This window comes from Manis javanica, chromosome 9 (genome assembly GCF_040802235.1).
Source record: "Manis javanica isolate MJ-LG chromosome 9, MJ_LKY, whole genome shotgun sequence".
NCBI classification, from domain to species: domain Eukaryota; kingdom Metazoa; phylum Chordata; class Mammalia; order Pholidota; family Manidae; genus Manis; species Manis javanica.
In genome coordinates, this window is record NC_133164.1 from 120,919,035 (window position 1) to 120,943,691 (window position 24,657).

At 45.9% G+C, this 24,657-nt stretch overlaps 1 long non-coding RNA gene across 1 annotated transcript in view; it reads right to left on the minus strand.

Annotated features, from left to right (window-relative positions):
• LOC108404227 (uncharacterized) overlaps positions 1-24,657 on the minus strand; it is a 416,170-nt gene that overhangs the window by 288,624 nt on the left and 102,889 nt on the right. The gene's annotated exons all lie outside the window — the stretch shown is intronic.

Below are 24,657 nucleotides of genomic sequence, written 5' to 3' on the forward strand. Positions count from 1 at the left end.
CTTTAAATAGGTAATTAGGATAAAATAAAGTCATTAGGGAAGACCTAATTCCAATATGACTAGTGTCCTTACAGAAGGAGATTAAGACATAGTCACGCATGCACACTGAAGACCATGGGTGGACAGGGCAGGAAGTCAGAAACCTGTAACCCGAGGGGAGAGGCCTTGAAAGAAACTAACCCTGTCCACACCTGGCAATCTTGGACTTCCAGCCCCAGAAGTGAGAAAATAAACATCTGTTGTTTAAACCACCCAGTCTTTGGTATTTGTTATTGCAGTCCTAGCTAACTAATACACCTAGTTTGATAAAAGTTCGATTAGATCAGATATTAACCAAATGCACAAAACAATGCTGCCTTTAGATCCACAGCGCTCAGAAACGGCAGCTGGTCAATGTAAAAGTATTACTTGAATCAGTGTGACAGAATGTCTACAAATAATTTGACCATTTTACTGTTAAATTATTTAATACTGTCAAAACTAGTATAATGCTTAGATTTTATTATAAGGCAATGCACATAAATTGGCATCATGTACAATATATTGACTCGAAATATTAATAGCATGACTCTCATTTTAAGATTTCTAGAAATGCCAGAGCCTCAGGAAGGCCTAGATATTTTTTGTATACATTTTTCTATTAATGCATACTCACCCCCGAATTCTCTGGGATCTTTGAGATCTACTCTACACTGGCAACATTCTAACGGACCCCTGCCCAGCCCAGGGATAAAATGTACAAGCTCAGGGAGAGGCCTGGAGCCATGCTCAGAAGAAATAAGAGCAACAGCTACCATCATGTTACAGGCAAAAAAAAGGCATTGCTATCTGTCCCTGATAGTAAATATTTAATATTTACCACAACCCCCCAAAGAAAATATGAATCCCCACAGTTATTGAAATGGTATGATATACTGTATCGCATAAAACTTACTGCTAAAATTGATTTTTACTTATTTCTTTTAATTTATTTAATGCATCTACTAGACTATTTTAAATTATATGTACGTGGTTTGTACTGTATTTCTACTGAATAGTGCTGATTAGGAAACTGGGCTTCAGGGTCAGGTTGAAGGGACAAGAGATTTGACAGGAAGGAAGAAGGGAGGAGACATTTCTGGAGAAATGAAGGTTTTCCTTGAATCTAAACAAGAAACTGAAGTTTGAAAGGAAACGAAGGAGGGGATTTATCAAAAGAGTATTGGAACCGATTTGGGGAAGTTGCCCGTGAACAAGAGGTTCAGTGGCCCTGGAACGGAGCGAGCGGCCCTGGACAAGCCAAGGGCCTGTTTGCGGGCCCCAGGGAGAGCGGAAGTGCTCAGGGATCACTGACGTCCGCCTGGTCAAACACCTTCCTGGGCCGCCCTCAGGTACTCTGCCGCCCACATGTTCCATCAGCACCTCGCAGGGACTTGACTGTCAGCATCAAGCACCTTGGCCCAGCAGGAGGGATATTGTCTTGCAAAGTCTGTCTCAGTCTTCCTGTACACGAGATTTCACAATCTTATGAAAAATGCAAGGGTGCCCTAGTTGGATGATGGTGGCAAGTCACTCACAAGCGAAGCAACAGACAAGAACTGAGGAAGTCAGCCATCCCTGATCAGCGGAAGTGTTCATGATACCCCTGCTCTGCCATCTCCCACAGCAACAACTCATTCACCCCGTGAGCATGTCAGCAGAATTTCCAGTTCATCAAACTTAAGTGGGGCTCCTAGTTCTCTAACTAGCACCCTCCAAAGCCCAGAGAATGGAAGGTATTTTCTTGCCCCATGATCTGAAAAAAATAACATGAACTAGGTAAAAGGCAGAGGGTCACTACACAATGGGACATTATCATATAATATTCTGCCCTTTAAAGTAATTCTATCAAAGCAAATTATATGATCGGAAAAAGTAATGACACGATATAGGCAGTCCAGTCAATCACTTGGTGATTTTGATCCACAGCAGAGTTAAGTAAAGAATAAAGTTAAATGTACCATAACTTACTGACTCATTTGCCCCCAACAAGAGCCCATGTGTTTCAAGAAATAAAGAACTGAAGCTCATGCACTTTGGATTCATAATGAAATTGGATTAGCATAGTTCATACCATCATGCCCATGCTTTATGATTTAAATGCACTGACATTTCAAAGACCAATTTATTTATAGTATGTTATTCATAGTACAGAAACAAAAACACTGCAAATTCTGCTCCCAGTTCATGATTTTAAATGAATTCCAAAGACTCACATTTTGGGCAAAAATCTCAGGTTACTCCTGCCAGCATTCAGAAAGCCATTGTATACTCTACGGGGAATTTTTATGGTACATATTGTCTCATTCCCTTTTAGGAACTACTTGAACACCAAGGGAACAAATTCACTCACCTTACAGGACCCTGGACCCACTGCTTTTGGTGCTCAACTTGCCAACTGGAAAATCTTTAGTCATTTTTCCCCATTGTACCAGGTTCTTAATAATATCTGGCTGTAAGGCATAACTGGAAATTCAGGGGTATGAGGTCCAAATGATGTGTGTAAATACTCAAAGCTTATGTTCAGGACCAACTACAAAATTTGCATGGCCTGGTGCAAAACAGAAGTGTGTGGCCCCTTGCTCAAAGATTATTAAAAATTTCAAGAGGGTGAGCACAGAGCACTGAACCAGGCACGGGCCCTTCATTGCACAGGAGGCCACTGAGCACCTGCACGGGACTCAGGCCCTGCTCCGGACACTGAGTCAGCTCTGCCACTGTTCTTTATGTGGCCTACTGGGGGTCCCTTAACTTCTGCACAGTGTCCCTTACCCAAATGAAAACGTGGAGAATGGTGTCTTCTTAATCAAGTATGATGAGTGTTTGGAACACCATAACCCAATGGCTGTTCTAGAGTACTTATGAACATATACTCAAATCACCATTACTTCTGTCCTACCTGGCTTACATTAATTTGCTTTCTGAATCAAAGAAGATTTAAATCTTCTTTGGGTGTGTATGCTGTAGATACATAGACCTACAAAGTACTGAGAGTGGATTCCATAGGCCACGGGGGAAAATTTGGTCTCATTATTGTGCAACAAGGCATGAAAAGATATTGCTGTTTTATGCATCAAGGATTTCTTTGCCCACAGGGGTTTTTATAGAGAGAAACATGACTGAGAGCTGAGAGACTCCCTGTCACGTGGTTCTTTGGTGAAGAGCCTACTTTCCAAATGCGTCATTGCAGCCATTGGCCAAAGAGCCTATTGTTCTGTGAGCCTGTGGAGTTGATAGGGCAGCACTGAAATTCAGGATGCATGTGTTCCCGCAAGAAGAGAGGACCCTCTGCGCACCCGCAGGGCGCTCTGGTGTTTGACACACTGGGTGCTCCCCTAAGGGGGTGGAGAACAGGGATTTGGGTCTGTCCTGAAGTGTCTTCTAGCCCCAAGTAAGGAACTGTCTTAGCTCAGGCTGCTAGAGCAGAACACTGTTTCCTTCTCACAGGCCTGGAGTCTGGAAGTCTGAGACCAGGGTGCACGTTAAGGCTGCGCAGTGGGAGCCGACAGACTTGCAGACAGCTGCCTTCCTAGCGAGAGCAGCAGCTCTGGCCTCGGCCTCTTGTTAGGCGGGCATTACTCCTGCCAGGGGCCTGCACCTTCTGCACCTCAGCTGACCTAATCACCTCCCAAAGGCCCCGCCTCTAAACGGTGTCCCACGGAGGGCTAGGATCTCGACATACTGATTTTAGGAGGAAACAAACATTTTGTCCATAACAGGGACGATCCCGAGGGAGGTCAGAGATGGGCGGCGCCCTCGTAATCGGAAGTCTTAGTAAGAGGACCAAGAACGACCGAGGGAAGGGGCTGCGCCTGAGTGGCAGGCGGCACTGCGACTGCTTAGGTTCACGTGTCCTGCACTTCCCAGGGGGCCTGAAAACACTCCTTGGAGAGCCAGCCAGCCCCTGAGGGGCGAGAGGAGTGGAACCACTGATTTCACTGCCCTTTTCACTCGTTCCTGGAGAGTGACACGGAGCGAACAGTCCCTCCAAGGGATGTGACTGCTGTGCAAAGTGGACTCTCAGGCAAAGTTCCTGGGGGCCAAAGGTGTGAAGGTGGCTCCCAGCCAATAGGCACCAAGGAGCTGGGGAGCTCAGACAATAGCCCACAAGAAAGGAATGCTGCCCACGTGCCATTCCAAACCCAGCAGAAGCCCTGTGATCCCCTAGGAGGATTTTCGCCGGCCAAGCCTCGGGTGAGACGCCAGCTCCAGCCCAGTCCCCGACTGCAGCCTATTGCAGAGGACCCAGTGCAGAGGGATCCCAGTGCAGAGGACCCAGGGGAGCCGTGGGGGCACCCCTGACCCACAGCAATCATACATCGTGGCAGGCTGCTAAGCCTGTGGCAGAACCGTTATACTGTCATAGAAAACGAATCACTGCTTCCAAGGTTTCATCTTTCCTTCCTTTTACTCACCAGTATGCCTCATGGTTCTGTGGGAGACCTGCCGCCTTCTCTCACTCGGGACAACTTGCTGAGCTCATCCGATTGCATTTCAACTACACAAACTGATGATTTCTGAATTCTTTATTTCTGGCCCAAATCTCTTCCTTAGGCTTCAGACTGACGTAGCCACCTGCTAACTACCTTCCTCAGAACCAGCTCGGATTCGATGGGCCTGAAACCGCACCCACCACCTGCACCCACGTCCTGTCTCCATGGCTCCTTCTGGAAAACCCGAGCAGAAAGCTGGGAGCTCCCTGGGCCCTTCCTGCTCTTTTCTCAGCCGCAGGGTCATGCAGGCTGACTGCCTTGGTGCTCAGGCTGCCCGCTCATTCCTGCTGCACATCTTAGCACAGGACCTTGTCACTTCCCTTCTCATATCCTTCCCATGTCTCCCTGTCAACAGCCTCCAGAGTAAAGGACATCCTTTGTGCAAAACACACTGTGGCTCCTCCCCACAGCGTCTGGCCCTCATGCCCAAGCTTGCTGCCTCTCTGGCCTCGCCCGCACTACCCACCCGTCACGACCCAGTGTAAACCTGAGGTCCAGGGCACATGGAGGCTCTCCCTTTGCCTGCTATGCCCCTCCTCTCCCTTCTTATCCTTTGCCTCATCAGCTGCCCTTCAACCTGTAAGAAAGCCTCTGCCCCGACAGCCCCCACCAGCGTGCAGGTGTCTCCCCTTACGCCCCCTAAAACCCCGCCTGCCTTGCAACTTGGTATACGATCAGCAGGTCTGTATGTCCTCCTATAAGACACACAGCTTTGCCCTCATCCATGCTGTCACAAATGGAAGGATCACTTTCATGATTTGTTGCTAAATAATATTCCCTTGTATATATGTACCACCTCCTATCCGTTCAACCATCAGCAGACACTTAGGGTGTTTTCATATTGTAGCTCTGGGAATAAGGAGGTTCCTCACCTGGGGCAAGTCCCTACCAGTGACACCGAAGGAGGACAAGGGGAAGGGCAGGTTGGTCAAAGGGTTTTATTCTCACAGCCGTCTCTCGCTCAGCGTCCCCTGGCAAGCCCCCAAGTCCTTCCTCTCCAGTCCCTGAGCAAAACCAGCTCTGTCCCCTGCAGCCCCAGTGCATGCTCTCTTCCCCTGCCCACCCCTTGCAGCAGGAACTCTGTGGGTGGGGCACCAGACCAATTAGGTGCCAGGAATGGGGGGAAAGAGAAAATGGCCATTTTCTCTCCACTGCTTGCCCGGATGGGAGGCTCTGCTGTGGTAAACATCTCTAGGTATGCAAATGGACTAAGGCCAAGCAGGAAATTCTGGATATTCTGGGTGAAAACTTCCATTTATCCCACACGTATCTTGGCTATTGTGAATATTGCTGCAGTGAACCTGGGAGTGAAAATACCTCCTAAGATCCTGATTTCATTTCTAGGCCCAGCAGTGGGTTTGTTGGACCACAAGGTAGCTCTAGTTTTAATTTTCTGAGGAACCTCCAAACTGTTTTCCGTAGTGGCTGCACCAGTTATATTCCCACCAGCAGTGCACAAGGATTCCCTTTTCTCCACATCCGTGAGAACACCTATCATGTCTTCTCTTTTTGATAATAGCTATTCTAACAGCTGTGATGTGATATCTCATTGTGGTTAGGAAGTAGTATTTTTAATTGAAATTACAGATTTTTATGCATATTAATAAGCACATTCTGGGGTTCCTTTTTTGTTTCAATTCCAATTTTAGATAGTTACAAATACAGCATTAAACTTTCTGCTAGATACTATCAAGAAATTGCAAAAGGAAATTATTATAGAAGAGCAATTTCAATGCATCAAAGAGTTCATAGTATTTATGATATTTGCTCATTCTTCCAGTTCAAGTGAACAAAGAAAGCTATTTTACCAAAGGATAATTGTGAAATGAATTTCCTATCATTGTCCTATACTTTACCACTTTTGATAATGACACATAAAAATACCTTCTAGTAATAAGAGAAGGATAAAAGTAACAAAAGATTTCATGTAAAGGACAATTAACCTTCTAAGTTTTCCCCAGAATAAATGCAATCCTTCGATTTCTTCCATCTTTTCCATTCAGGTGTTAGAATAAAAAGTCCTACAATGATCAAATAACTTTTCATACCTTTTGAGTCTCCTTTTACATTTCTCTGTCACTTCATATAATGGCCCAATACACTAGAGATTGTGGCCAATGACAAAGTGGGGAAATTAGTTTAGCATAAAAGTCAAGCGAGTACTATTCTCTGAAGTAGCAACATGAAAGCAAATGCGATTTAGATGGCAAAACTGTTTAGAATCTAAAAGTACTACTCTGGAAGTTCAAGAAATTGCAAAGACTGTGCACTCATAAATGTTAGCTGAATGAATTCACTTTTGGGAACCATTTTCAAAGCTTTTATTTGTTCTACTTATGTGAGTTTTAAGTGTTATAAACCAAGCACAGAGAACCCTTTATAAATTTAGTTTCAAAGATCAACCCCTAGAAAATTAAGAATGGGTTTAAGGGATAAATTTAAGCATTTGTTAGAAATTTACAGATTCAAGCTTCAGAACAAGGGAAACCTATACAGTTGGTGTAGCTTTCCACAGGGAAAACTCTGTGAGAAATATAGGTTTTTAAGAGCCAGCCATGTCCTTGACCTTTTGTTTCTGTAGGAGGCAAAATATGCAGGGGTCTCAAGTAGATGTACAGCAAATTTGACCTAAGGCTTATCTGACGAGAAGCAGAAAACAATTACAGGGGAAAAAAATCATTTTAGTGGCAGGAGTTTTAACATTGTAAAGAAGAGATAGACTATGAAAGAATACAAAAGCCAGGAAAAAAATCCAGTTAAATATTTTCTAACCATGTAAAAAACACACTTTAGTTTGGGGATAAATGGAGAAAACAATGTCAAGGGCGGTTGATACTATGCCTAATTTTATTTGTCAAGTTTGACTTCTCCAAAGCTTATTCTAAAGATCACTAGTTTTTTTTCACAGACAGCAACGTCAATCAATTGTGTGCTTTGATGTCGACAAAGCTTTATATTGTTCACTTTCTTTGGTTAAAGCTGTTTGTGATTATTAACCACTGTGCTATGTAAAGTAGAAATTCCTTCTGTTTGTTTCAAACTGATCTCTTTTTTTACTATTAAAGGAAATCCTCAGTGGGTGAAGGGGGGTGGGTGGTTTACCCTTCAAACCGCAGCAGACCGACATCTGAGGGGAGACGACAGTCACTAACCGTGCCCCAGGTGGTGTGGACAGGGGTGCATGTGTGTTTCAGGGCTGTGTTTATATAGGGCTCTTCTTCCTGTTCCAGGGTGAACCCATCTTTCCTGGTCATTTTCTTACTGACAAGCCTCCCAGGATCCTCTCCCGTTTGCAAGGAGTTGGCAACAAGAAACAAGCCAGCTATTTACTGTGACCCCACAGGCTCGCTGGGAACATGTGAGATGCACAAATGATTGACGGGGTAAGGTGATTCAGGTGGAAGGGAGGCGCCCTGACGAAGGCTTCAGTAGGGTCAGCCGGCTGGAGCTCTGCAGGGGACAGTCTAAGGGGACATGTGCGTCCCCACCCGAGGGGGAGCCAGCCTGGCCCATGAAGCCAAAGGTCTGGTTGGCACAGGATTTGCTGGTAAACTCAGCTAAAAGTCAGGCCGCTTGTGCTGAGACTGTCAGTTAAAACTCCTCTCCCAAAATAATTTGACAATACAGAAATGAATGCAAATCAGTCTCTTCTAGCAGCTATTAGACAGTTTTCCCACCCACTCCCCTGTGCTGCTATTTCAGAGCTCAAGGCAGAGGGAGGCTGCCAGAGGATTATGTAATGCTAATTGTGTAGAGAAGCTACAATTCCTGAAGTTTCTACCTGCATTCAAGAGAACCATTTCCATGGTCAGCCCATGAGAAAGTGATAAAGTGGTCCATAAATAAGGAAGGGATAAGATGACTTCTTAAGGAAAAGAGAGAGAGAAAAACTTTCATTTACTTTTCTGCAATTTGCTTTCTTCCAAGTTACACCTATAATTCAAGAACACTCATCTTGAATCTGCCATCAGATCACCAGCTGTCACCAGGATCAGCTAGACAGCGGGCCTGCATCTTCTGCATCCGTTTGCCGTCCCACAGGCTGCCTTCTGCGACACACACAGCTGCCCTGCATTGCTGAGGAACATGCTCACCCCTCCAAACGCCGAAAAGCTGTGGAACCCCCACCTACCTTAGAGTCTGTATGCTTGACCCTAAGCTCCTCACAGGAGTGAGCGTGCCCGAAGTCCCTCTAGATCCCATTTCCATCCCCAGTTAATACGCTAGATGGTAACAGAGAGCAATGCTGCTGTTTGCGAGGACGGAACGGATTCCAACAGGAAGGGAAACTAGCCCCCTTACGGACCGAGATGCCAGGATCCTGATGAACACACTGACCCCATGGGGTCAGATTTCTACACGATAAAGCTTCTTTCCTTCCCAAATCACCAAAAACTTAACACCTACTTCAAAAAACCAAAGGTTGGGCTGAGAGTTTTGAATTTATGTAGTCACCTTTTCAAAGCACAAGGGACCCTGTAGTGAACAAGATAGACAAGATCCTTTGTGGATAGTATTTCAAGCATTGGTGGCAGGAAGGGAGATAGATAATGGAAAATTACCAAATCATTATGAAATGGACTGACAGGTAGTGATAACCATGATGACGGGGACAACCAGAGCAAGAACCAGAGACTGACTAGGGGCAGGCTGGTGCTCAGGGGACGCAGGTCAGAGAAGGCCGCCTGTGTATGAGATCTGAAAAGATGGGGAGGCGAGACCTCTGCGCCCCTAGGGGGCACTGGGAGCTGGGGGCAGAAAGAGCAGAGGCCCTGCCCAAGGTCGCACCCTGTGACCCCGGAGCATCCGGAGAGCCATGGGCGGAGGGCCAGCAGTCCGGGACGCAGTCAGAGGACCCGCCAGTGTGTCCATGAAGGGCCCTGCAAGCCCTAGGAAGGAATCTGGGGCTTTTTCCAGGTGTGGGGAAAAGCCCTGGAGGCCTGTGAGCAGGGAATGCCGTAAAATGTATTTAAAAATGATCGATCTTGGTATGTATAGAGGGAAGGGGGAGACAGGTAAGACCCAGATGTATGGCTAGGCAATTTACCCTCTGTACTAAGACATCTGGCTGAGGGGCCAGCGGGACAGAAACCCAGCCTGGACAGTCACAGAGGAAGCTGGAGCCCAGGGCCTGGGAAGGGTACCTGTTGTGGCCACCCCGAGAGCACCTCACTGCAGACAGGGACCATGAGTCCACCAGGCAACCGCGACCCGACGCCACAGGCGGAGGCACCGTCGGCAGGCAGGGCCTCCCAGAGCCTCTCTCCACGGCCCGCAAGCGGGCGCCTTCCCTCCGGGTGCCCCTGGTCCTCCCCTGTGACCGGGTCCCAGTGTCCCGGTCCCGCTGGATCAGGGCCCTCCTCGTGGCCTCAGCTCCCCCCAACCTCCTCTCTACAGGCCTGTCTGCAGGTGCCAGTCCAGCCTGAGACACTGGGGGTCAAAACCCCACAGGAAACTTGAGGTGACACCACTGCCCCCATAACAGGAGCAGAGATTCTTAAAGAGAGACGGTCATGCCTCGAACCAGGGTGGCTGCCGTGGGGAACGTGGACAGGAGCCTGGTTTAGACATGTCCGAAGGCAAGTCCTCCAGTACCTCCAGGAGGGAAACAGAACAACCCCGAGACGGGCGGTGTGGGGCCTGCGTGAACGGCAATGCCCGTGAGGCAGGGAAAGGTTGAGAAGGAGCAGACGGTGGGAGGGGGTGGTGGGGAGCAAACCCCACGTTCTGATCTGGACATGTCAACTGGGAGAGGCTGGGGCAGCCTGCAGTCTGGAGACGGCTGGGGGACAGGATGGGCTAAGATACAAATTCATGATTCATGGGTCAATAGGTGACATGTCAAGCCCTGCGGCCACATGGGTCACTCAGGTAATAAACGCAGCTAGGGTAGAGGGCTGACTGTTAGCAGCCCAGGATTCGGAGGTTGGGGACAGGAGGTAAGGATGATCAGAGAAGGCTGATGGGTAAGGAATAACCCAGGGAGGGAGAGAGAGACAGCAAGGGCGCTGTGATCTCCTGGAAGCTAAGCAAAGGACACGTCCCCAGAATGAAGGAACAGGGAACGTGAAGAAAAGTGACATGTCCAAGGGCTGCCCACCTGGGGGGCCCGGTCGTGAGCAGCAGAACTGAGGGCGACAATGCTGGAGAACAGCCAAAAAACAATTAAAGAGATGATATGAGTAATATAATACCCGTCAATAGTTCCTCTAAATGAAATGGATTACGTTCCCCAGTATAAACGTAGGGACTGTCTGGATGGAAAAAGGTATTCCAGGCAAGCAGAAGCCAGAGGAAAGCGGTGGTTGCTATACTTACTTCAGACAAAGCAGACTAACGCAAAAGCTGTAACAAAAGACCAAGAAATAGACAACTGTACAGTAATAGTAGAGACTTCAATACCCACTTTCAACAATGGATAGATCGTCCAGATGGAATATCACAAGGAAACTAGACGTTAGACCCAATGGACCTAAACAGACATAAGCAGAACATCCCTCTGCCAGCAGCACAATACACGTTCTCCTCACGGATTCTCCATTAACACACGGAACATTCTCCAGGGTGGCTCATGTGTCAGCAAATCATGAGTTAGAAAAACAAGTCAAAGCAAATTTAAAAAGACTGAAGTCATACCAAGTATTTTTTTCCAACCACGATATATGAAACTAGAAATCAATAACAAGAAGAAAACTGGAAAATGAACACATACGTGGAACTCAAACAATAAACTCCTAAACAACCGATGGATAAAAGAAATCAAAAGGGAAATTTTTAAAAAGGCTTACACGAAAATGAAAATAGATCACAACTAATGGGATGCAGCAAAATCAGTTCTAAGAAGGAACTATATAGCAATAAACACTTGCATTAAAAAAAAAAAAGAAGATCTCACATAAACAACCTAACATTCTATCTCAAGAAACTAGAAAAAGAGCAAACTAAGCCTAAGGTTAGCAGAAGGAAGGAAATAACAAAGATCAGAGCAGAAATAAACAAAATAGAGACCAGAAAAACAATAGGAAAAAAATTGTTTTTTAACAAAGTTTTTCCTATTGCACACTCCCCCCTAGACTATTATCTCCTTAGCAATATATATTGTTTTCTTCACCAGTTTGTGTCCTGTGCCTAGAATAGGCCCTGAATATTTAATAAATATGGAAAAGAAGGAAGGGAGGGAGGAAGGATTCTACATTGATGAGATTTACAAGGCTAGGAATGATTCTACATATATAAATTTTATTTGCAAAGTGCAGAATTCTTCCCTTTGCTTTACCCTCCTGCTGCAACTAAATTGACAAGTTGATTTACTCAGGAAACAGGGCATAAAGAGGCTGAGAACTTCGCTTTGCATCTCACAGAAAATAAAGAAACAACTTCTTTCATGAAAGGAGTTTGCAACGTGCATCACAGAGTTGGACTGTGAAAATCAAGTGAAGGTTTATGGGCAGTTGGGCCGCCGCTTCCCTCACACACAGCCAGCTATTTGGAGAAGCTCGCCCGCTCCCGCGAGGGCTGGGATCCACCCTCTCCCTGCAGGAGCTGGATGCCCATGGGTTTCTTAAATGCCAGAGGTGGGTTTCCTTCAGTTGTTCCCACCTCTCCTGGGTTATTTTTAAAGAATAATGAAGAAAGATGACTCACGCACAGCCCTGCAGGAAAGGAACAGACCTAAGTGACATTAATGCACGGTTTGCCAAGTCAACTTTTGAGAAAAACCAACCCACCCTGCTTCTCTGCCCCCTTAGGAGACTTCCCTTCCAGCTCCACTTTTAAGCCTAGTGAAGGGCTCAGCTCTGTCCAGCCATTAACAGGAAGACAGTCAAGGTGAGGGTCACACAAAACTCTCTCTTTTAATTTTCTCTGGTTTTAGGAAAACGCTTAAATGATCTCCCCAGTGACTATTTACTCTTCCTGTTTCTTCCCTGTCTTAGTATATCTGCTTTTTATTCTTAGCTCCCAGTCCTCAGACATTTTCTTTGAATTGCTGACGTGAGCACATATGGCCATTCATTCACTTCGAAGCCACGTGCAGCTGAAATTCCCGTGTTCATCAAAACCTGAGTCTTCTTAACCCAGGCACGTAGCTAGACGGCACTTCCCACACATCTTAGAGTTAGATGCGGCCAGTGGTCTTCATCCTGCACAGGCTACGTCCATCTGGCTCATATACACCTCCCCACATCAATTTTCCACCTCCAACCGCCAGGATCAGAGGGCCCAGCAGGGGACGCTGAGACCCCAGGGCATGGCGGAGCCACAAGACCAAGGACTCTTGTTCTCTGGACCCACAGGGATGGCCACTGAACCATTAGGTCAGCCTGGCCCTGCAATAATTAGGAAGAAAGTCTGCATCCTCTGAGTCTCCCCTCTGGAGGGAGCGGACAGGAATGCTGGCACACTTGCTGTTGGCCAGTGTTAGTCAGGGTCCAAGAAAGAATGCGCTCCAGCAAGGGCTGGCTGGCTTTCCAGCAGGGATCAAAGGAAAGAAAGCCCTTATTCTGGGAGGTGTACAAGGTTGGAAAGGGCACCTGCTAAGAGGAAGAGCTAAGCATGCTCTGGTGGCAACCAGGATACTCATAAACTTCCCAGTGAAACGAAGAATCTCAGCAGGGTAGCAAAGGTCAGGTCAAGGGCATCTCCAAAGGTTAGTATTTCAAATAAACCCAAGCAGTCATCGGAAATTAAACAGAAATCCAAGAAATAAATCAGGCTTGGTGATTATGAAGCAAGCCCTAGGTGTGGTTATTAAGGCATATGGAACCAACCAGCAGCAAATTCATGAGAGACCCTGTCAACAAACTTACTGACGAAGAAACTGTAAGCTTAGTGTTTACTCTTACATGTTTAATGCTTAAACAAGCTTTGGCTCCCCCAAATTCACCTGAGCAGGAAGCAGACAGCAAAGCCTGTGCAAAGTCCTAGGGGACCTACTACCATCCTCACTTCATGCACAGCCACGGGGATGAGGGACAAAGGGCAAAGAGCAGACACCAGGAGGAAGGGATGGACCATCTATGTAAGAAAATCCCATTTTGATTCTTCTTTGTGCTCATGGAACATTAGCAATTTCCATGCCACCTCCAGCCACTGTGATCCAGGACACCGGGTGTCATCTGCCGCTCGTCCTTAAGGCTGTGGCCCCTCCGCCTTCTGCATGTAGAGGGGCCCCCTCTCCTTACTGTGCCTCACATGGGAGTAAACAAAGACCGTACCTGCTGCTTTAGGCTACATTTTGGGCAACCCAAATGCTTTCTCGGGCCCTGCGCCACAGGCTCACTACTATACCTTTTGTTCCACAACTTTAAAACCCTTTCCCAAGCATCTTCAAGTAGCAAAGAAATGTTTTAGGTGGCGGCAATAATCCGTGACCACAAATAACTGTTAGCAAAACTGCTGAGGCCACAGAGAGAATGTGGGGCTACTACGGCCCCCAGGCAGAGACTGCCGCAGATGGCTTCACGCACAGGGAGGGAGTTGAGCAGGGACTGGAAACAAGCTGCTTACCTGTAGGTTTTTCACTTGAAGGCAAAGCACTTCAGCTTGTTGTCCATGAAAAGAACGAAGAGCTATTTTTCACTGGGAAGAAAATACGGAACAGAAGCAGAGGTTGCTATGGATCTAAAGCCATGGTAAGCAGAGCCCTTTGAATCTGTAGGTGCAAATGCAGGGAGAACTACATAGAATTGTTAGTGTCTTTGGTTAGCTTGACAAGTTATTATTATAAATGACTAAAGACCAGGCCAGCCCATGGCCTGTTTTATCCTCTTCTGCACACAAGCCACAGAGAGTGCAGGGCAGGGCCCACAGTCCGCAGGGCTTGCTGAGATGGGCTGTCAGAGCTGCGGGGGCTGAACCTGCATCTGACCCTGGGTCCCGGCTTTTCCATTATGATCAGAGAAACCTGGAATTGATGTTTGTAGTTCTGGTTTACTTGAGTTCTGCCATCCCATGACTTGCTACCCATCCATTTTTTTCCCCCAAGTCAGTAAGACTTGCTGAAGCTCAGAATGTCATATTTTAGTTACTTCTTAGGGATTTTCTGGCGCATACCTTCAGTGGCTAAACTGCTTTGTTTTCCTCTGTTTTAACAGCATGTTTCCTTTCCCCAGGAACTGAAATTGTCTTGCTTACTAATTAATTTGGCTTCCAGTTAATTATAAACAAGAAGGCGGCTTCTGTTTAACCCTGGGACCTGGGGTCTATCTGGATCCCCGGGTCAACCCTTTGGCCGGCCCTGTCCCTTCCCCTTGCAGACCCTCCCTGCCCGCTTCCCACCAACTCAGGCCTGCGGGCCATGGCCCTCATCCCTGCCTCAGGTAATTTGCAACCTGGACTCTCCTTCTACATGGTCCAGTGTCGTCCCAGCCCCCTGCTCAGGTCGGGGCAGACTCAGGCCCCTGCACAGCCTCAACAACTGCCCACGCGCGTCTCCCTGCTAACACGCTCATGAACACTAAGGTAGGAGTCTTACCTTGGCAAACCAGGGCCAATGTCCCCTCTCACCACCTTTTAACTGAGCTACGAGCTTTCCAGGACAGCACCACCTCCTCACATCCCTTTCCAGTGCAAGATCCTCTCCAGTTTCCCGAACTCACCAGGTAGGAAAGGGACCCAGAGCAATCCTTGCTTCCACCCCCGTCAGTCTGAGAACCATTCTACTGAACGTCCACCCCACCCAGCAGGGTCCCCACACCGTTGGCACCCAGCACTCAGGATCCCTGCTGCAGATGCCCGGGCTCGACTTACCCCAGAGTCCACAGGGCATTGGCAAGCCAGGTGTTTAAACAAGGCTCTCTCATGAAAGGGCCTGATCCTCAGTATTTCTAACTGGTACAGAAAGGATTCTTAAGACCAGGGGAGAAATACTGTGCCCGCCTTTCTTAATACTCTTCAGAACATATGAGTCAGCTGCTCCGTTTCAGTGAGCCGACCTGGAGAAGTTTCAGGACACAATGCTAAAGCCTTTCATATTTATAATGGGGATAATCTCCGTCTTTTCCTCATCACTCTGACGTGAGAATTAATTGTAAAAGCAGCTTACCCCAGGGTTGGCATCTAAGCATACACACCACACCGTCCCCCGCATGCAGCTCTTCCCACCCCTCCGGAAACCCCAGGCGACAGCTCTCCTCCCTGTGGCCTCACAGTCTGCGATTTCTCGACTCTAAAGACCTCCAGCTCCTTTGTTTTCTTTAGGCAAATTGACACCCTGGCCTTTGAGAGGCAAACCCTAAAGACTGAGGAAAGAGAACTGCTAAGAAGAAATGGAAGCGTGTGAAAAGTACAAGGATCGGAATGAACAGACAGGGTTTCAAAAACTGGTTTTGCCAATTAAAGCTAATTGGCTTTGGACAAATCACTCAGTGATGTTATGCCAAGTCTCCTGACCTGTAAAGTGGTAGGTGAAACAAATTTGCTTCAACACGTTTTAAGATGTAAATCAGGTGTTTACAGTATTTATCGAGTATTAAGTAGGCGGCAGCTAAGGTGTTGCTGCTGGGTGCAATGACATATGCGCATAGTGTTGGGGAAATATAATTAAAAACAAAATCTCTTCTCTATACAGAGAACCTCTCCACCAAGGCAGACGAGAAAGAAAATACTTTTATTATTGAATAAGCACTAAACCAGAAGGCGCTGCACATCATGGACAATCCGCTGGAGCACTGCAGAGAGAGAAAGAAATCGCACCTTTTCAGAGCAAGCATACAGAAGCCATTACAAACAGGTCCCCCAGGGGAGCAGTAACCAGACCTCACGCAGGGGGCCCGACAGCACCATGCGGTGCACACAGCGCTCCCTGGACCCACTTGGTGTTGGGGTGGCCGTCGGTGTCGGTTACCTGGCTCTGGGTGAAGGGAAAACAGACTTCTCATACTCTCGCATCTTGTATAGGAGGTGAGAAGTGAGGCCCCTGCACTCCTGGGAGTTCGGTGCTAGGTTCCTGGGTGATTGCATTTCCAAGAGATGATTCCCAGGTCCTTGAGAAAAAGAGGCCCCGGCCCTAAGGCTGCCCCCAAGTCTTACTTGGCTTTTAAAAAGATTTAGACTAATTGCATGGAGACAGGGGAAGGGCTTACAGGTTTTCCACAGAAAATGCTCTAAGGGAAGGAGTAATCTCTTGCCTTGTTTAAACAAAGAGAGCAAAGCCCCTTAATTAAAAATTTGTATTTGCCCCTCCAATAGGTGAGCTATGGAGACAAGGAAAGACATCTCAGAGGAAATAAGAGAGAGAGATTCTGAGATAACAGGTGTGTTGCTACATCACCCGTACGAGGCCTGGAAGCATGTGGATGATATAACATGGTGTGACAATCTGCAGGATATTAAAGAAGGGGACTCAGGAGATGAGCATGGTCCAGACTGAAGACAGCGAGGAAGTGCACAGGGTGGTGTTCAGTGATAGTTGTAACTCGCCGAGGGCTGGGCTCAGCGCTGCTGATACAGTGGTGGGCCAGGCATGTGGCCCCTTCCCTGTGCAGCTCGGGGTCTAAGTGGAAGACGTCACAACCACACAATGGCATGTATTTATCTACTGTAGAACCATTTGGCTCAGTTGCCTCAGCCACTTTAAACCAGGCATGGGCATTAGTGGCGGGTGTACAAAAGACTGAGGTTGGATCAGACTGGAAAATCTGCAGGAGAGAGAGAAACCACCAAGCTCTTGTATTGTCAGATATTTACTTTTACCTCAACCAAATGCCATAAAAAAAGGCAGAAAGATGAAGCACAAAAAAAGACCACTCTGACTGGGGACGAACTCACTCATTTTCCTGCTACCAGGCAAGACATATCTTTTTGCCCACCTCTGAATGCTTTAGTGATATACTGCCTAAGTGGCAAAAATTAGACAGAACCTTTCATGGGTATCGCTGATAAAAACTTTGAGTTTAGAATCATAACTCTTGAACTCATGTGGCTCTATCCTTCATTTTCAAAAATCATCGTCAATATATGAAGCTCTGCTGGCTATTCAAGGAGATCAAAACAAGCCGCAGTATCATGCAGCCAGAGTAACCGCAGCCTCGGGTCACTGGGCATCTGGCTGTGCTTCCTTCACCACTCCCGTTTTCCCCAGATTTCCCCAAATGCCCCCAAGCTGCATTAGTCTTTAGATCCCTTATTACACCCTCGATCATGACAACACTGGATCACTGACTTGCTTTATGATTTATTCCTCATGAGGATCTGATGGAGACATCAAAGAGCAGCAAATAAGCTGAAAGAGCTTCAGAAACTTTCCTAAGACCCCGGACTCTAAGTATTCACCCCAGCATCCAAGTCTGAAACTTGAGCTCTAACCAACACATGAAGGGCAGGACACGCGAGTCCCTGAACGACACATGAGCCCTTGGCTGGCCTCAGGGCCGGGCCATGCCTCACCCAAGAGCCCCGCTGAGCTCTCGCCCCCTCCTTCTGACCAGAGGCAGGGCTGCCATCTGGTCCTACGTCTGCTTTGGCCATTGGCTCCGAAAAGTCCATTGACAAAAGTTTCTTCTTTAGTTTTTTCTCCTAAAATAACTAAGTGGTATTGAAAACATACTTATTTTCTCTCTATTTTGTCAAAAATATACACTTCAAAATATGCACCCTATATTAAAAAAGCACGTGATTTTGAAGCAACATTAAGAACAGTCAATCGGGAATCAGTGTTTTAACCCAGGTTACATTTTAAGTCCCTGCTTAGGCTTGAGAGAGTTTCCTTAATTTCTCACTCTCAATTTCCTGATTTCTGACTTTGCTATACTAAGTTGTGAATTTTGACCATGGAGCTAAAAGTTCTGTGAAGGCAGGGACTACTTTTTAAAATGTCTGTCATTTATCCCACCACGGGCCTTACCTTACATGTGGGCAAAGCACATTCTGTTTGTTGAATGAATATTAAAATAAAGCATAATAGCAAAGACCAACTGAGTGAGTAGATCTGAGATCACCCTGAACATCAGAAATTAATGTATATATACTAGGTATTAGTTTAAAGGGCATTATTGTGACATTTCAGGAGAAGATATCACCTTAGGATAAACCGAAGGATCATCATACCGAAATGTCTAGAACACACATCCTTATAAAGGGCAGTCTGTTTCTTTGCATGGATGCACCTGTTACATATTTATTTACAAAGGCAATTAGAATGAAAGATGTGCAAAATGACTTGGTCTGGTTCAAAAGTTATTCCAACTTTTCATTCTCAAAGGTCAATTGAATCAAGATGCTGTATCAGCTCCTCATTAGCATGTGCTCAAAACCTAAGAACTACTAGTGGCATTTGGGCACAGATTGCTCACAATCACATTTTCAACAAGCCACATGTTAGGAATGTGAGGTTTTCTGTTTCATTATATTCCCTTTTATCTTAGGTGGAGTTGCATGTCATTGAGCATTTTAAGAATAATTATTTTACACATTTGCTTCCAAAATCAGATTCCAATAATCCTATTTCTTTTTCCTATCCTGCATTGGTTTTTACTTGTCTAGCTTAAAAATTCACACAACTAAGATAATTGCCAAGAGCAGAGGCTGAATTCCTGATAATTAGAACACTGAGGCAGGATTATTAGTGCCAGAGTTAAGAACTGTACCCTGATTTCATGTCGGGGTTTATTATTCCTTTGCATTTAAAAGGTATCTCACTGCTGTGCTCAGTTCTGTGGCCTAATACACACTTGGACTGAGATTTGTCACCAGGGCATCCACCCTGGAAGGTAAGAAGCAGGCTGCCCTTGCCACTTCAGCAGGAGGCGCGTGCCAGGACGTGCCTCCAAACTGTCACGTCTCAAAAGCGACAGCCAGACTTATATTTTAGATACTCTCTTAGGGAATATCAGATATGTAGTGACCTCTAAATAGAAAGAGAAATGGGAAAGTGATGTACAAGATAAGGATAAAAACAGTTTTAAAAAAAATTAGCTCACTTACCCACTGAGGAGGAAAAAAATAAGCTGAGGATAACATTTTAATACCTCTGAGCACCATCTTTTATCTTAGATGTAACAGACTTAATGTTCTATTCATATACTGTAACAAATTTAAAGGGAATATAATTCCACATTCAATAAGTATACAGTAAATCATATTAAAACTACATTGATTTTTCATATAATAAAAGAAGGAAAATTTAAAAATAGGAAAAAAATGTAAATACACCGACCCGGAGATTACTCACTGATGTTATAGGATCTTTGGACTTTTAAGAACAAAGATTTTTAGAATGATGTTATGTTTTTATAACCACACACAAAAATATAGCTCAATCTCATATTTCAGGAATAGAGATTTGATTAACCAAATTCTTTCACTGCATCTGAGTAAATGTGTTGATAAAGGTGGTAAAGGTGTTTCTACCCCAGGGACCCTCAAGTTTCCCTTACAGGGAACTTTTTGTAAGAGTTCTACTTTAAAATGATCTACTTTAAAATGAGCTCAGACAAGTTTTCACAGCAGAGACCCATGATTTGCTCCCTGCTGGGAGATGACTAATATTGTTCTAAGTCAAATTTCAGGGGTTCATGGCTAATAATCCTTTTCTTATGGCTTCTCTCATCTTAAACAGTGCTTTCCATTTGATATCATAAAAGACATCTTAGTGAATTAGTCAGCTTTTGCTGAAATAATAGCTCTTAAATCTCCATGATTTACAACAACACTTCTCACTGGTGGCATTGCGGTAGGACCGGAGGCCGTGCTCCAAGGGACAGCAGAGCTCTTAGCTGTTTGCCACGTCCCACAATCCAGGGTGAGGACGACAGACACCTAGGACATGCTCTTCTCATACAGAGGACAGGAGCGAAACACCAAACCAAACCTCACAGGACACGTCTGGGACGGGGGATTATACTCCTCTCACAGAGAAGAGGAGGGGGGCTTCAGAGTTTGCAGAAAAGAACCTATTCAAGCACAGTTTGATTCTAAAGGGCATATTTAATTACTGTTTATAGCTTCCTGTTTGTTAACCAATCAGAAATGCTTTGCCCTTCATCTCAGACTACTGCCCACTCGTTTCCGGGCGGCAATAACCGGGTAGCAGCCACAGATAAGGGTTTGCAAACTGCCAACACCCAGAGATCGGCTTCTTGTGCCTTCCCACTAATGCTCACGGCACCCAGCGAGGCCAGCAGGGCGACCCGCTTGGTGCGGAGATGAGTGGGATGTGCTCGCGGGTTCGGGGAGCTGTGCTAGGAAGCGGCTGGGTCAGAATCCACTGCCCATCTGCCTGACCCCAGCATCGTTCGCCTCTCCACTCATCTCCCCCTTACCTCAAGCCAGAGCCGATGTACCTGAACCATCACGTCTTGGATTGGCTACAGTGAAGTGAGAGACTTTATCTTGTCCTCAGCACAGATCAGTACATCTGCTCGGAGACATACAGAATTGATTTAAATATTTAGTGATAAGCAGAGCCAGTGATAACAGTTATCTAGTGATAACACTGGATGCCAGAAAACTTTGTCTGCCTCTCCAGAAATTCCAAAATACGTTTTTACTGTTTCTGTCTTTATTTGCACCCCAACTTTGCTTCTTGAAATATAAGACTAGCAAAGAGTTTCAAGACCAAATTGAACTGGTCACAGTTCTGTGCTTGTGACAGTTGTCTAAACCCTTGTCATTCCCTCTCTCCAATTCTACATCAGGAGAAATGGTCACCAGAACACAGAGAAAGTCATCTTCATTCATTTTGTCCGAGTCTGGAAAGCACTGAGTTTCCCGAAATCAGTGATTTTATTAGCAGTAGAATCTTTCCTCAAATGATATTTGATAGCGTAAGCCTTTATCAGAATGTTTTTATCTGGCCCACACAACTGTTTACTTTGGTGGGTGTTGTCTGTGTGAGAACGGGGCAAGGGTCAGCTCCCCTTCCCGGCGTCCCCCTGCCCACCCAATGCCCTCTCTGTAGAAGCCCAGCACTCCTTAGAGCAGACTCAGAAGCCAGTGACCTAGATAAGAAGGAGGGCATCTCTGAAACGGGCCTTTCGATTTCACTGCAAAGCCGTGTCAGCTGCCCCTCACTCTCCCAGGGCGCCACCAGCTGCCAAGCCAGGTCATGGTCATGGCTGTGCTCACCCACAGGACTCATGGCCCCGCAAACCTTGGCACAACCTCTGAAGCACAAGCAAAGGTTTTGGCCTGAGGAAAAAGAAAAAAATCCCTTCTTCATACTGGTTTGTGTGTACACCATGGTTAGGATGTCTTAGAATACGCTATTCTCGATTCTATCTTGTTTGGTTCCACTATAGAACTTTCTCTTTCTTCAGAATAATAAGTTTTTCACTCAGAAACATTTGCTTATTAACAATTCACCTGGTGTTTAGTATAGAGTAGGCTAGACTTTGTCAAGTTTATTCGAACTGAACCTTTCCTGAAAACAAGCATATACACAGACACATGTCTTCAATTTCAAGCTGTGCCCCTTAAATTTATTACTGGGAAGACAGCACGTGGCCCCATTTTCCACCAATGACTGCTCAGTGCCCTGTTGCCCTTTAATTTGCTAGTAAAACTGAATAGAATGTTCCTAATATTCAGGATTACAGAAACATTAGGAAAATGTCTTCAGCACTCGGAGCATTTGGTTTTACAATATGTCTCTGTCTACTCGGCATTTAATTTGTCACTCTCTGTCTCCTGTAAAAATAGCAGGCATTTGCTTAACTCAGACAGGATTTACAGCGACTTCTCTTTAAAGTGGTCCTTTGCCATCAAAGAGTTTAGAGTCTTATTTCCAGGACAAGAGCCTCCTAATCAACAGACTGTGCAAAAAGCATCAGCCAGGAAACAGAATCACGAGGGAAAAGCAGTTACTTCAGTGTCCTAGCAAAGGAGTCTAGGAACACTGACCTCACGGTGGCAAATGCCCTCCCTCAGGAAACACCTCCACGAACAGCAAGCACCTCCAGTCTGGAGGCAGGGGCGGGTCAGGAGGATCCGCCAGACTTCAGCAGGAGGGAGAGAGCCTCTCACTCTAGAGGTGGAACCACGTGCTATGAATGAATGAATGAACTGGAGAAGGGAATCGTGCAAGGCCCCAAGGTACTTTAGCACCACAAACTTTGCATATGGTATAATGTCTGTGGGTTCCAGGGTTAGCAATCCTATAAGATGCAGATGTTGGAACATTTTCATTCTAAGGAGAGGATAACTATCCAATACAATCTAATGAATCATTCTAATTAAAACCGTGTTTCAGTTTCCAAATAAGACTTTCCTCTAGGATGTGTGATGTCCAACTCTAAACTCTGGAGAAGACTGACTCCTGCACATTTATCACAACCAAGAAGGACGACAAGTGCTACGCCTGGAGCCGCAAGTCTCCCCCTCATAGTCTTATGAATCTAAAGGTCTTTAAGGCTTTCATGGTTCACATGGAAAACACACACCTGCACTCACACGCAATCATGCACCTCCTAAATAGGGAAATTAATTGTCCTCTACCTACCTGCCCTTTTATTTGATGACTTCCAGCTGACCAGGATGGCCTTCCTGTCCTCTGACACTGACTACACTTCAGACAGGCTTCCTGACTTCAGGCCCTGACCTCTCTCCTCTTAGAGCACTCATTTTTTGAAAACCTTGCAATCGCCCTTTTGAGACAAAAGTCTTTCTAAAAATCTCTTGTTGATTTTACCCGACGGTCTTTCTCAGGGACCGGGGAAACGTCCCTTTGAAATGTCATCATCACAGAAGGCAGCCCCCCACCACCTGCAGGCTCTGGGAGGGCAGGAGCCTGACCTTGGAGGAGCCTCACTTCTGCCCTGAGGATCTTGGGGCACATTTACTTTTCCTTTGGGAAAGGCCAGGCAGCGAGCACAGGGGCCCTGGGATGGTCCCCTCCAGCCTGGGTTTCAGGGGAGCTGAACTGAGAGTGAGTTCTGGCCCCTCCTCCCTATTGCAATAGCCTCCAGTACAGCCTGCCTTACATGTGTAACTATGTCCAGGGCAATTTTTGCTTTGACCCTATAAAAGATTTTAAGACTTAAGATACTCCTATAATTTCTTGGAAGGACAAAAAGGAGCATTGACATTACAAAATGGATTATGTTTGGTTTATATGAAACAAGATTAAAAAGGAAACTCTAAAGTAAAGCAGAATTTGATACCTATTTTAAAATGTGTGCATAATTTCAGAATGGCTCCAAGCATGTGAAATCATTAGAAAGAACTGAGAGCTGATTCTTCAGTTTAACTTAGATTCTGGAGGGTATAAATTTGCCAGGTTCTTAAGGAATGAGGTACCTTTTGGACCATCTGGGGTCTGTCTCTAATCTGCACAGTCCCCAGTGCAGCTTCATGCCGCTGCGGTACCTATGATAACACCTACAAGGATGACAGTTAATTAGTCACTGACCAGTGGCTGGTGGGACTTGGGATTAAGTCATAAACCAAAATGTCTTGGCAGAAGCTGGGGATGAGGAATTTCTCTAAAAAGGCCTGGAGAGAGGCAGGCAGTTAAACTGATCAAGAAACACCTGGCAGAGGTGTGCAATGGTCCACAGTTTCGACAGTACCAGGCAACAAGGTTGGGATTGGTCTTCCCTTGTCAGCTGAGCCACACCATACACTGTGCCTGGCACTCGGCCCAGCTGGCACGCATGGGACAAGCAACAGATGTTCTCAAGGATGCACAGGTTGGGAAAATAATATCCATGAATATTCTTGATATGCTTTACAAGAGCAGAGGTATGAAAGCCAGGTAGAGACATCTGATATCTCTGAAGAAACGGTGGGTAGGCTGACACCTAAAGGATGAGAATACACTAAAGATGTCAAGAGGTAGAGAAAAGCATTTGGGCCAAGGGAAAAGCATGAACAAAAGTGGGAAGAAGCTTGGCGTAGCTGAGGAACTACAACATGGATTCTGGGGGCAAGCAGACATGCAGCGACTGGAAGGCCAGGTTAAGGAATGTAGTGAACTCAGCCACCCTGTGAAGATGGGGCTGTAGAGACGGAGAGGGGAAAGGGCGCCTGCTTAGAGGGTTGTATCTAAAGGAGAGTTTATGGTCACCTAGACCTAATGAGAATGGACAGAAATGGTTTATTGAACATAAACATACAAACCTAAATTAATGTAATATTAAAAGTATATTATCCTATTATCAAGTAGAAATTTAAAGATCATAGAATATTAGGAAATACACAACTGTAATGA